Source organism: Pteropus alecto, unplaced genomic scaffold (assembly GCF_000325575.1).
Source record: "Pteropus alecto unplaced genomic scaffold, ASM32557v1 scaffold72, whole genome shotgun sequence".
In the NCBI taxonomy this organism is placed as follows: Eukaryota; Metazoa; Chordata; class Mammalia; order Chiroptera; family Pteropodidae; genus Pteropus; species Pteropus alecto.
The window spans coordinates 1,363,636-1,376,555 of NW_006436811.1; the positions used below are offsets into that span (position 1 = coordinate 1,363,636).

General features: G+C 32.5%; 1 pseudogene; it reads left to right on the forward strand.

Annotated features, from left to right (window-relative positions):
• Positions 1 to 8,992: 8,992 nt before the first annotated feature.
• On the forward strand, positions 8,993 to 9,111 carry LOC112481433 (annotated as a pseudogene).
• Positions 9,112 to 12,920: the final 3,809 nt, after the last annotated feature.

Here is a 12,920-nt window from a genome sequence, read left to right on the forward strand (position 1 = left end):
ATAGAAAACACATTACACATTCTGTGCTGTAGTATAGAAATCTGTAAATCCATGTACTAGTTTGTCTAGGGCTCTGTAGTCAGGAAAGCCAAACTTATACCTGGAATACCTTTCAGTACCATGTGAAGTTAAACTTCTGGCTCTTCTAGAAAAGCGTGGGCCCATTGTAGTTGATTTGCCACCCATTAGCTTATTTTTGAGTAATAGTGTCATACTGGGGACTCAGAATAGGTCTGTATCTGGCAGATTGGGCATTCCAAAGCAGTGGTAGCTAGACACATCTTGGAAAGTGGAAATCCACGTTGCTGAGTCAAGTCATAGCCTCCATTTTTGCCACCCACCACACTAGCAGTAGATGTTAAATGGGATTTGATGGCGAAAGAAGATTGACACGATCCAAGATAAAATACTTGCCAATCTACAGTTTATTACAAGAAAAAGGTATAATATATTAGCAACAACATTAAAGTAAGCATATACATCACAGCCAAAGGCTGTCTCAAAGCCAGAGATCCAGAAACATCAGGTGTGGGCTCCCATTATGATCCGTCTCTAAGGCCATGGATGGATGCACTTTTTTTCTTGGATGAGGAATCGCCAATGTGTTCGTGGAACACCTTGGAATTAGGGAGCTCAAAATGGGATCTTGGCTGGAGATTTTTATGTTTTGTTGACTATGTAACATATTTCTGCTACATAACAAGCTTTAACAGTAGAGTTCTCCAGGGTCTTACAGAGACCAGGTGCAAATCATCAATCTCATTGTTATCAATAAACAATGCTGACGAGCTGGAATAAATGGGCCGGAAACTCTTCAGACTTATGGTTATAAAGCAACACTATTAATCAGAATGTTTCATGTCTTGACTAAGGGTCATTGCCATGCACTAACTTTAGCAAGATGGTTCAAGCTAATTCTAAGCCTGCTGTAATTAACCTCCACAACACAGCCGTTATTCCATTTATATGCCTATGTTTCCTATCATGCCAATCCCAAAAAGGCATGTGAAGTTTAGCTAACATCAGTTGGCCAAGTAGTTTTATCTACTTAGTTGTCCAATGCTGCTTTCATCATAGATGCTTTATGATGGGCATCAGCATATGATATGATATCTTCACACCTGATGTCCACTTCCACGTGCCATCCATTCATGTGTCACAAAGTGGTGGCCAGCTTCACTATTGGCAGCTCCACCCACTGGGAAACTTTTTTTTCCCATCTTCATTCATAGCCATCCTGAATGTGGCTGTGTTGCTAATGCCACCCACTTTCAGTTTGTACCCACATACTGAGCTAACCCATTCATAAATGAACCTTGGGGATTATTCTTTCTCCTTCAGTTCAGTATTCAGGGACACCAGTATGAACTAAGATGTGAACTATGAAGGGTTTATTTGTGTAAATTTAGTGCTGACATGAGGGTCTAGGCTACTCACTCAAGCATGTTTATCTGTGTCCTCTTAGACTGCTCAGGTTTGATCTAGGATATAGCATGTCCCAAATTAGGACTGCTGATAGAACCCTCTGAATTTATAACTTTGTGGGTCCAGTAGCACACAGCTCATAATGGGCAATTCCTGGTGCGTTGTCACCTGTTCCTCAATGACCAGATGTTTTGTCTCTACTAGGATTTAGTGACATGCCATGAGCTATTTTTTCCAAAAGGCATATAAATCTCGACAGCTAGGCAAATGACCACAAGGTGTCCACTGAGCCTGCAGCCCTGCTGTGAGCTAGAGCTTAGCCAGGGCCCCGATTACTGTCTGTTCTCCCCATTCTAACAAGGGAGCTATAATAAAAATTTGTGTCACTGAGTATCACTGTCAACCAGATCTTATGTCCAATAGTCCTCAGAATATCTGGAAACTATCGTTTGCTTAGTGTAGAATCACCTGAGTAAATGGCTGTAGGTTCCTTTGGTAAAACAGGAGAAATCCTTCCAAGTATATAATCTCCATGGCATTAGGGTCCTAATGGGATATAACCTTCTAGGAAGCTGACCACTCCTGTGCTCATGAGCTCTGGGTACAAAACTGGCTCAAGTGTGACTGTTGCATCAAGGACTGAGTCTTTAGGTCTTGCCTTCTTACTTTTATGGCTTGGTATGTTAAGTAGCATTCTTTTTGCTGCCTGTTGATTTTGTCTATAGGGACACCATTCTATATTTAATATCTCCTCAATTGCTTGTCATTCAGTTCCTCTCAGCATCATTCAATTTAGCACTAGTGGTGAGATCTGAGCACAAAGTGGGCAGTGAATGTGAGGTTTAATTATTCTTTTAGTCTTATAAAATTTTTCCTTTCTCATAAAAAATAGATAGCTAAACTACAAAACGCCACATCTGAAATTGATGGAGATGATTAAACATTCCCCATAGGTTGGGAGTGCTGTATCAAGATAAGACTTGAGTTGAACCTACATAAGAGATGGTGAATTTGTTCTTTTGTGTGAAATGTTCAGGTTTGGGTGACTAGAGAGAAAGACTGACCCACAGAATTTGTGCTCCTTTTCCCACAGAACACAGTTACAGCCCAGAAGTGCTTTATGAGCCTTCCCTTGCATCTTACCATGGAACTTTTCTTGTCTATAGATTGTGAATAGTAATGGCAAGCACTACTTCAGAACCTGGACGTAAGGAGTGGCTGTGCTTTCTCTGTGTTCTTTCACTTCCTTCAGTTGTGTGCAAAGACGACATCCTAGGACAGAGATTTTCAAGGTATACTACATCATCAACAGCATCTGAGAACATGCTTAAAGCAAGTTCTAGGCCTACCTACCTCTGACTTTGTAAATAAGAAACACCGAGGTTGGGAAGGGTGTTAAGGGTGAAAGCAATCTTTGTTTTAACCTGTCCTCCAGGTAGTTCTGACGCCCAATAGAATTTTGCAACAGCCCCAGGAGAGGGTAGTTACAAAGGATAGAAGGAGACTAGGTCTCTGAATCCCTGTATCCCTGCATTCCCAAAGCACTTCTATGAACTGCGATTGAGAAATAGATTCTCTATGTAGGTCCGTTACAGATTTTAAGTCTATTGTTGCAATAGTTTAGCATTATCATAACTAATACAAATACAAAATAAGGGAATGGTGACAATGAACTCAAGTGTACTGTGAAGACAACTCCTCGAGAATAAGAGTTGAGATATAACCAAAAATGGGCAAAGATGCAATAAAAGGAATGCTTTAGTTAAGAGAGATTTTATGATTTATATAACCTGTTAGGAAAAGAAGATGTGTATTTTTAGTTTGAAAATAATCTTATGAAATAAAGATGATTTTGAAAGTACTCACTTTTTATTACATGGAATTATGTTATAGATCTAATCATCTGTTACTTTTTTCACTCAGCAGTGTGTAATTAAGATCATTTGTGTCCTTATATATAACTGATTTCTTGCTGCTAACTGATGAGTAATATTTTACGGTGTGCATACATGTTTTACTTGTCCCCTTTTCCAATGAAAGAACGTGGATAGGCTACAAGATCCAAACATGGAAAATAAAGCAGAAATTAGAGGAAATGTGACAATTTATGAGAAAGGTGACAGATAAAAAGGGATATGTAAGGGCTGTGATTCTTTAAAACTACAAATTTTGTTTGTTGCGCTTGATCTGCATACTTACTTGAACTATATAATTTTATAAAACTATCACATAATAGGTAACATATAAACCATAAGCATCATCATTTCACTTTGTAACTAGATATCACACTAATGTTTTGTGGATGGACATAATTTCTAAGGTTTGGACCAATTTGAGTCAAAAAGCCAGAAATATTTCTTGTAAACAACAGTTGACCAATTCACAACTCATGGGCTACAATGGTCTACAGAATCACTTTACTTGCCTGTAATTTTTTTTTTTTTTTCCCCAATCAGCTAATAGTTAAAAAATTGGAAGAGTTAAAATACAAATTAGGTAACATTTATTTTATGTCGTGGAAGATATTTTAAAACATTTTTACATCAAGTACGCATGTTATGCAGCAAAATGTAAGATTCCCCCTAAAATGTTTGGTAAAATAGGAAATTCTTAGAAAAAGTTTGTACTTATCGAATGCCCCTTCAGGCTATAGACCAGGAGTTAAAGTTTACCTATCTCCAGAGTAAAGGACACCACCTAGATAAATCTGAGATGTTCTGCCTTACGGCATCCTGTCACATCATCACGGACTCTTCCTTTAAAGGGAACAGCTTAACGGAGTCTAATACTTTTGGCGACAGATGGTGAAGTGGTTTTAAGTATAGCATCCATTTTTATTAAAAATGTAAATTGTAAATATTGTGAATAAGAAAATAAAGGAAAATATATTCTACTCAGTATTTTTGATGAATTACTAATGTTAAATATTATTTTTGAAAACTCTGCTAGTGTGTTTAAAAACATGTCACAGAAATTGATATCTCTTTTGGCAAAACTATTATCTGGGGCATACACTAATAGAAAATTGTACCTACCTTTTTCTTCAGATATTTAACAATTAATATTTATATTTATTTGAGGAATTTTTTTGTGTATTAAAATTCAAATGAGTAGTTTTCAGAAATATTGTGGTTTTTAATGTATGCTTAACCCTCCATTTGAAAACTATCATGGTATTTTACCAAATTTGAAATAAAAATATCTTTGTTATTTTGCTTGATATTTCACTAAAATAATACATTGATTTGTATGGTATTGACATTCACATTATACTGAGTACTTCGATTTTATGAAAGATCTTATTTTTTCTTTTTCAAAATTGATAGATTTCACATTTTTTATATTAATTTTACCATATGCACATTTTACAGTTATTTCCAAATGTATTTCTAAATTTTTTATAATTGTTCACTACTCCACTTGAGGAAACAATTTATTTCTATATATTTTTTATTTTGATTTTTTGGTGAATATACCATTTATGCAAAAGAGCAATTATGCCTATATATCTATTTGAGAGAAAAATAATTTAATCTCAAGTACAAATATTCAAGTTTATCAAACAAAATAATTTGTTGAATCATCTTATTTTCTTCTACTTTAACCACGCATTTAAGTAAATGGCTTTCCAGCAATAGCAAACAGTTACCATTTTAGTTATGCCATGTTAAGTAGTTTTTTGAACATTCAGTCTGTTACATTGCTTAAAGATAGAAAATATTTTCAAACATGGTTATTGTAGACAGATACATTTTAAATTTAATTATATTAAGTATGGCTCTTCATAAAGTGTCATTATTTCTAATTACTTTTCAGTTGATTGTCTCAGATATTTTATGTAAAAAATGCTATTTATGTGCAAATAATCCTTGTGTCACCATATTTCTAATATTTCTTTTATTTGAATATTGAATTTTATGTAGTTTTCCAAAAGCAGTGTTAAAATATTGATTTCAGTGGGCATCTTATTGATATTATGAATAATGTTAAAAGAGAATGCAAAAAATAAAACATGGAGAAAGAGAGAAACAGAGACAATCAGAGAGACAGAGGGATTTGTGAAAACAATCTAAATGAATTTTCAGTGCATATCTAAATATAATGTTCTCTTTTCTTATTTAACATAATAAAACATATGAACACATATCCTAATGTTAACAATCCTGCAATCCATGAATGAACCCATAAGCTCCTATGAGGTGATAACATGCTTAGAGTTTTTCATCGATATTCATGAGTGAAATTAATATGTGTAATACCAGTATACGCTATCTCTATTTTGTTATTGTTTCAGATAATGCTAATTTGTAAGTGCCATTGGCAACTTTCCTTCTCCTGTTACTTTGGAAAAGTTAGTACTACCTATCTATGGAAGTATTTTTTGGAAGCTTTTTTTATGCTTAGAGTCATTAGTCTCTTCAGATATTTAAAGTTTTCTTTATTTTTTACTTATGTATTCTTAAATAATTAAGATAATTAATTAGAGTAAAACCTTCAAATTTATTGAGAAAAATTTGTGGAAATTATCTCTTTAAGATATTAAAAACCTTATAAATGTAGTGTATGTCTTCCCACTGTAAGTTTTGGTGTTAGTGGACATACATATTTTTCATTAAACTTTTATCTATTTTATTATTTTTTTCAAACCAGTAACTCTTAAGTCTATCATTGTAACAATTTTCTAATTCATTGTTTTTTGAGTTTATATTTAATAATTTCTCAATTCTATATTTGTTTTTATTATTAATTAAAACAATTTATTATATGACTATAGCTTTTATTGAAAGCAAATCTGAATTTATCTAAATGTTCATTGCTTTTATTCTATTATTTTTTATTCCAATTTTATTATATAATTGACATTATATTAGTTTAAAGTATATACAGCATCATTATTTGATATATGGTATATGTTGCAAAATGTTTACTGCATAAATTTGCTTAACTCAATAACTAAATGATTACCACAATAATTGTGGCTAACATTCAGCACCTCACATAGTTACAGATTTTTTTAAAGATCTACTCTTAGCAAATTTCAAATATACAATACAGTACTGTTAAACATAGTCCCTATCCTGTACATTGTATCCCTAGAACTTATAAGTGGAAGTTTGTACCTTTGTTCACCACCTTCATTCATTTCCTCTTCCGTCCATGGCACACACCCCTGTTCCCTCCCTCTGGCAATGATTATCTGTTTCTTGTTTCTATGAGGTGTTTTTTGTTTGTTTTGTCTGTGTGTTTTAGATTTCACATATAAGTGTGTGATTACACAGTATCTGCTTTCTCTGTCTGGCATATTTCACTTAGCATAATACCTTCAAGGTCTATCTATAACAACTTACACAGAAAAGTTGTTTTTATTATATTTTATTTATAGGTATAATTCTTTATTTACTATCACAATTAGCTATTATGGGTAGAAATAATCAAATGTTTCATAATATTGTGGGAGATTTTATTTTGCAGAGATGGATACAACAGCATCTCTCATCCGTCAGGCTGTTTTGCTATGTGGTCTTGTCATTCTCCTACCAAAAAGGGAAGTCTAATTCTCTTAATTCTCTTAAGTGTGGATTGTCCTTAGTGACCCACTTGCAACCAATTGAATGTGACAGAAACCTTGATATATAAATTGCATATAGAATTCCATTTAAGAGCGTTGTTTGATCCCAGCCTTGTAGTCATCACAGCCCAGCTAGCGAATAGGTGAGTAAAGACGTCTCTAGACAATTCATCCCCTAACTTCTTAAAGTACCTTCAGTCTTCTAGGCTTTATTAGTCAAATCCCTGGATATCATAGAGCAAAGAAAATACATCCCCAAAATACATCCCCATCTTATCAAAATTCCTGATGCACAAAATCTGAGAGCATAATTAAAATAGTTGATTTTTTTCATGTCAATAAATTTCAAGTAGTTGGTTCCACAGTAACATTTGTACTTTTGTTGTTTTAATAGAAGACATTTCTTCTTGACAGTTATTTCAACTTCTAACTAGGCAACAAACTATCCAACTGTAAAACTTTTAAAAAATATAAAGACATATATGTTCTTTTTTGTACTGTTTTTAATTAGGAGTTGAATAGTATTTTTTGTTGAAAAGATCCACAAATAAACTTCATGAATAACTAAGAATAAGACCATTGTGTTAATGTCAAATGATGTGTATTAGCTTCCACAGTATAACACTATAGGAGATATTTTCAGAATACCTTGCTACCAAAAACATATCTTCCGCTTTTTTAGTGAATTAATTACTATCAATTAATCAGTTTAGGTCTGCTAGAACTTTAATGTTATTGATACTATTGAGCCCATAGGAACACATAAATAAAGACAAAATCTTTGATAGAATTTGGAGGCAGGTGCTGTTTCTCTTTGTTACTTATCCATTTTTATGTGATCCTTCTAGTTTACATAAAATTTAACTTTATTTCTCCAGATAGAAAATACCTTTCTTCTACCTCTTAGACAGTCAACCATTTAGCAATGTTTCTACCTCTATCTGTATAATTTTAACTCTCATTTAGCTCATTTATTATACTTTATCATCATAATTGCCCAGAAAGAGAAAACAAGTACTACATGCTTACTACTTTCTCTTGCTTTTATTGACTCAATCCTTCATTGTTGAGCGTACAGTAAAATTTATAAGTCAGTTAAAGATAATTTAAAAAAATCAAGAGAATGGCCAAAATAAATTTATAGAAAGTGAACATTGAATACATGAGGGATAAGATAGTAGAATAGAATCTATACATAATAAATGTGTAAAGTGGAATTTGGAAATTTATGCTATCCCTCCAACACATACTCACACACACTCATTAATTCACATAAGATCTAGATGCTATGAGACAACACACTAATAGAGAACAGATCATTATTTATAATTAAAACTTTGGTTACTATAATAGAAATAGGATTTAAATAGTAGAGCTAGAAGGTTAAACTAAGGCAGTAGTCACCAAAAAGAAATAAGAATTGAAGGAAGGAGGGGAGGAGAAAGAGAGAGAGAGAGGGAGGAAGAAAGGAAGGGATGGAGAGAGGGAGGAAGAAGGAACAATGACTTAGGAAAATTGCGATTTTCTTATAAAGTGAGGCTATAGCTACTATAGTTATTTTCTCAAGAAAAAGGAAATTATATGTCCATACAAGAATATGTGCTTGAGTATTCAGAGAAGTTTTATTTGTAATCGTCAAAACTAAAAACAACCCAAATGGCCATTGGCAGCTCTGTATGTATAATGTTATTTAGCAGATAAAATAATGGCTACTGATAAATGAAACAACATGAAGAAAACTGAAAATAATTATGCTGAGGAGAGAAGCCAGACAGAATAATGCATATGATGCAATTCTAACTATGTATGTATGTATAAAATGCAAACTAATTTATAATGAAAGAAAGCAGGACTTTTCTGGGTGGAAGTTAATTATTTTGATTATTTTGATGTTTCATTAACACACACACAAACAGACTTTCCTAGTGATTGTATAATTTATTTTGTTCATTCATTATGTCAATTATACCTCAATAAAATATTAAAAAATAATGTCATGTCTATGGTCATGCCACCCTGAACGTGACAGATCTCTTCTGATCTCAGAAGCTAAGCAGAGTCGGGCCTGATTAGTACTTGAATGGGAGACCACCTAGGAATACCAGGTTCTATAGGTGTTTAAAATAATAATAATAATATCATATAGGTTAACTTTACTAGCAGTTTCAGGAAAATGACAAAAAAGTAGTGAAGGCAATTTTGAATTTATAAAAGTAGATGACATTCTAACATTGAAGTTAGGCATAAGTGTTCAATAAAAATAGCCCATCGATAAGGGTAAAGGGAGTCAAATATATGGAGATGGAAGGTAATCTAACTTTGGATGGCGAACACACAATGCAATTTATATATGGCATATTATCGAATTGTACACTTGAAATATATAATTTTATTAAACAATGTCACCCCAATAAATTTAGTAAAATATAAAAAAGCCCATTGAATGTTGAGCTGTTTATATTTAAAAGGTCCACAGGAAAGCATAGTCTCATCTAAATTTAAACATTGTGAGAGTAAGATTATAATCTTAAAAGATTTGAAGAAGAATGTATGTGATCAACAGAAACAAAAATCAGATCGTCTATACAGTTTTCCATAATAATTTGGAGAAATGCCCTCAATTTTCTAAGAGAAAATAATTTGGCAATTTTAATTCAACACCAACAAAATCAACTTTGAAGACAAATAAAAAATAAGATTAAAAAAACAAGAAAATTAAAACATATGATCTATACACAAGTAAAATATTAACTGACAACTGAACTACAATGAAGTAAATCCCCAGGCTTTAGCTATAATGAAATCCTAGAAAGCAGCTGGAGCCGAGTGAAGCAGGAGGGTAAAGTTCTCTGGAAATTATAGTAGAAAATAGTGAAAGGATAATATAGATCGAATAAAGGCATTTATTTGTTAATTGTGTAGGCAAAAATAAAAAAAAAGTATTAGTAATATCAAGTGAGTCATATTAAGTATTAGTAATACCAAGTACTGGTGATAAATAACAAGTCATGTCAAGTAATATCAAAGGGGGTATGACATTTATGAAGGAAAATTGGACCTGATTTTGAATAATAGATGGCAAATTAAAAAATAATTTATTTAAAATTACCATTTCAGATGTTTTCCCTTGAACTATGTAGAATTAAAGACAATAAGCCCATGACAAAGACAGCACGGGTCTATCCCTCAGTTTGGGAGATGTGTTCAACAATGGTAGTGTAACCAAAATGCTAGAAACATAATATTTTTGATTTTTAATTTTAAAGGTCAAAGTATGAGGAATCTACAAAGTATGAGGAATCTAATTATGCCTATAGAAATGAATATTAATGACTATACTTTGTTAATTGAACAAGTTATTGTAGTCCTGAATGAAATTTAAAACTATTTTGTCTGAGACAGAGGAGGTGGAAAAGGAGAGCAGATGACAATGGCCTGTCACTAAACTCCCTAAGGTAGGAATGCAGTTATCACAGAGATATTTGTACATTTCTATAGGTTTAATGGCAATAATGATTAAAATGTTAAATACCTTTATTAGGTATTTATTAAGTATCAGAAGTTATTCTAATTAAGCCATATGTATTCTCTCACATAATTCACATAACTGCCTCCAGCAGGGCAGTTGTCTTGACCTTGACAGATTAGAAAACCAAGAGATGAAAAGTTATGTAACTTGCTCAAATAAATATATTCTTTATGTATATATATGTATGTATATATATATATACACACACATACGTATATATCTATGTATATATATATATATATACACATACGTGTGTGTGTGTGTGTGTGTATATATATATATATATTCTTGCATATATGTATACAATTTGAGAGATTCAGACAAGATTTGAAACCAGGCAATCTAAAAAATATGCTAATTTAAATTAACCAATGAAATTGAATTAGCTGCTAACTAAAGTTAATAATATGAATATAAAAAGTGATTGATACTAACGTGAGCACAAATGAGGTAAACTTGCATTTCCCAAAGATGAAAAGACAATAGACAGTAAAAATCACATTTATGAGGAACTAGATATAAATACATATAACATACACTCACGGAGTGAGCACTTGAAGAAGTGAATACTCCAAAGATAAAGTTTTCCTTTTCAAAGTAAGCTGAGAGTTGGGGGATAGTTTCAGAACCTTGTTTCTAATTTTAGTATTACACAATATATTTTTTTATATTTATTTATATTATTTTGGTAATATGTAAAAATTGCATATATTTTTATTGTGCCTAAGCATTCCCCAAAATTTTTTTGCAAATTTCTTTTTATCTGTGCACGTACTTAGTAGACAAATATTTGGACACATGAAGTATCTAACTGTGATGCGAACAAACTTTATTAATCCACATCCTTTCACATAACAAAATGCATATTAATCAATGCATATCAGAGTATATTCAAAGAAATATTCTAGTCAGGGGATTTTTGAGTTGCCAGAATATGACAGGAAAGTTAGATTTAGTACAATTGCCATGCTCACTATACCGGTTTTAGAAAGCGTACCTCCTCCGGTTTAACTTTATTATAGTTATTTATTATTTATTGTAGTAATGTGGCCTTATGCGTTCACTAGACAATCTTCAGAAATAGTGAGTTGTGAAAAAGCAAAACAGTAAGTATACCGAGCTTGGGAACAGAGAGGAAAAGAGAAAACAAGGAGAAGATAAAACTATCCTTAGGTTGAAATTTTTAAAAGGGCTCTACAAATTTACCAGCACAGTGCTGGTAAATTAAGATATGGAAATTTATTAACACTATGGCTTTTACCACAAATTAGTTTTAACAGCTTACACATATACACAAAGCAGTTAATAGTTTGCAGAATTTCTGTCATAAATATAAGACACTCTTTTTATAAGATTTACATTTGACACTGTTAGGAGTAACTGCTAAGTGACAGAAGTACACCTATATTTTCAATCCTATTCTTCATTAAAGCAATAGCAATATTTCATTGTATTTACTCTAAATTCAAAATACCTTCAACAGATACTAAAAATACCTTTCTTATCCCATTTTTGTAATAAGATTGTTTTTGTTTCCATTAGCTTTTTAAAAATATTTTTTAAATCTTATTTTCAAGTATACAGTGCATTTGTTAAATATAGTTTATGAAACAACACCCCGATACATTATTTTCCCCCTGGCACTACACCTAGCCATTACATTACCACTGACTGCATTCCCTATGCCGTGCTCCCCATCCCCGTGACCATCTATCAACTACTAATCTGTACTACTTTAACCCTTCACTCCTTTCTCCCAGCTCCCATACCCATGACCAGATTGTCCTCTATATTTGTGAGTCTGTTTTCGATTAATTTGTTCTTTTTGTTCCTTAGTTTCCGCACCCATATAAGTGAAATCATATGGCATTTATCTTTCTCTGTCTGACATATTTCACTCAGCATACTAACCTCTAGTTCCTTCCATGTTGTTGCAAATGATAGGATTTCATTTTTTTATGGCTGAGTAATATTTCATTGTATATATGAATCATAACTTCTTTATCCAGTCGTCTGTCAATGGGCATTTAGGTTGCTTCCATATCTTAGCTATTGTAAATAGTACTGCCATGAACAGAGGGATGCACAGATCTTAACGAATTATTGCTTTGGTTTTCTTTGGTTAAATGTCCAGAAGTGCAATTGCTGGGTCAAAACATATATCCATTTTTATTTTTTGAGGAACACCTAGACCGTTTTCCTGAATGGCCATAGCAATTTGCAATCCCACCAACAGTGAATGATAGCCATTCTGTCAGGTGTGAGGTGATATCATTATGGTTTTAATTTGCATTACTCTGATGATTAGTGACCTTGAGCATCTTTTCATATATCTATTAGCCATCTGTATTTCTTCTTTGGAGAAATATCCGTTCAGGTCTTCTGCCCATTTTTAAG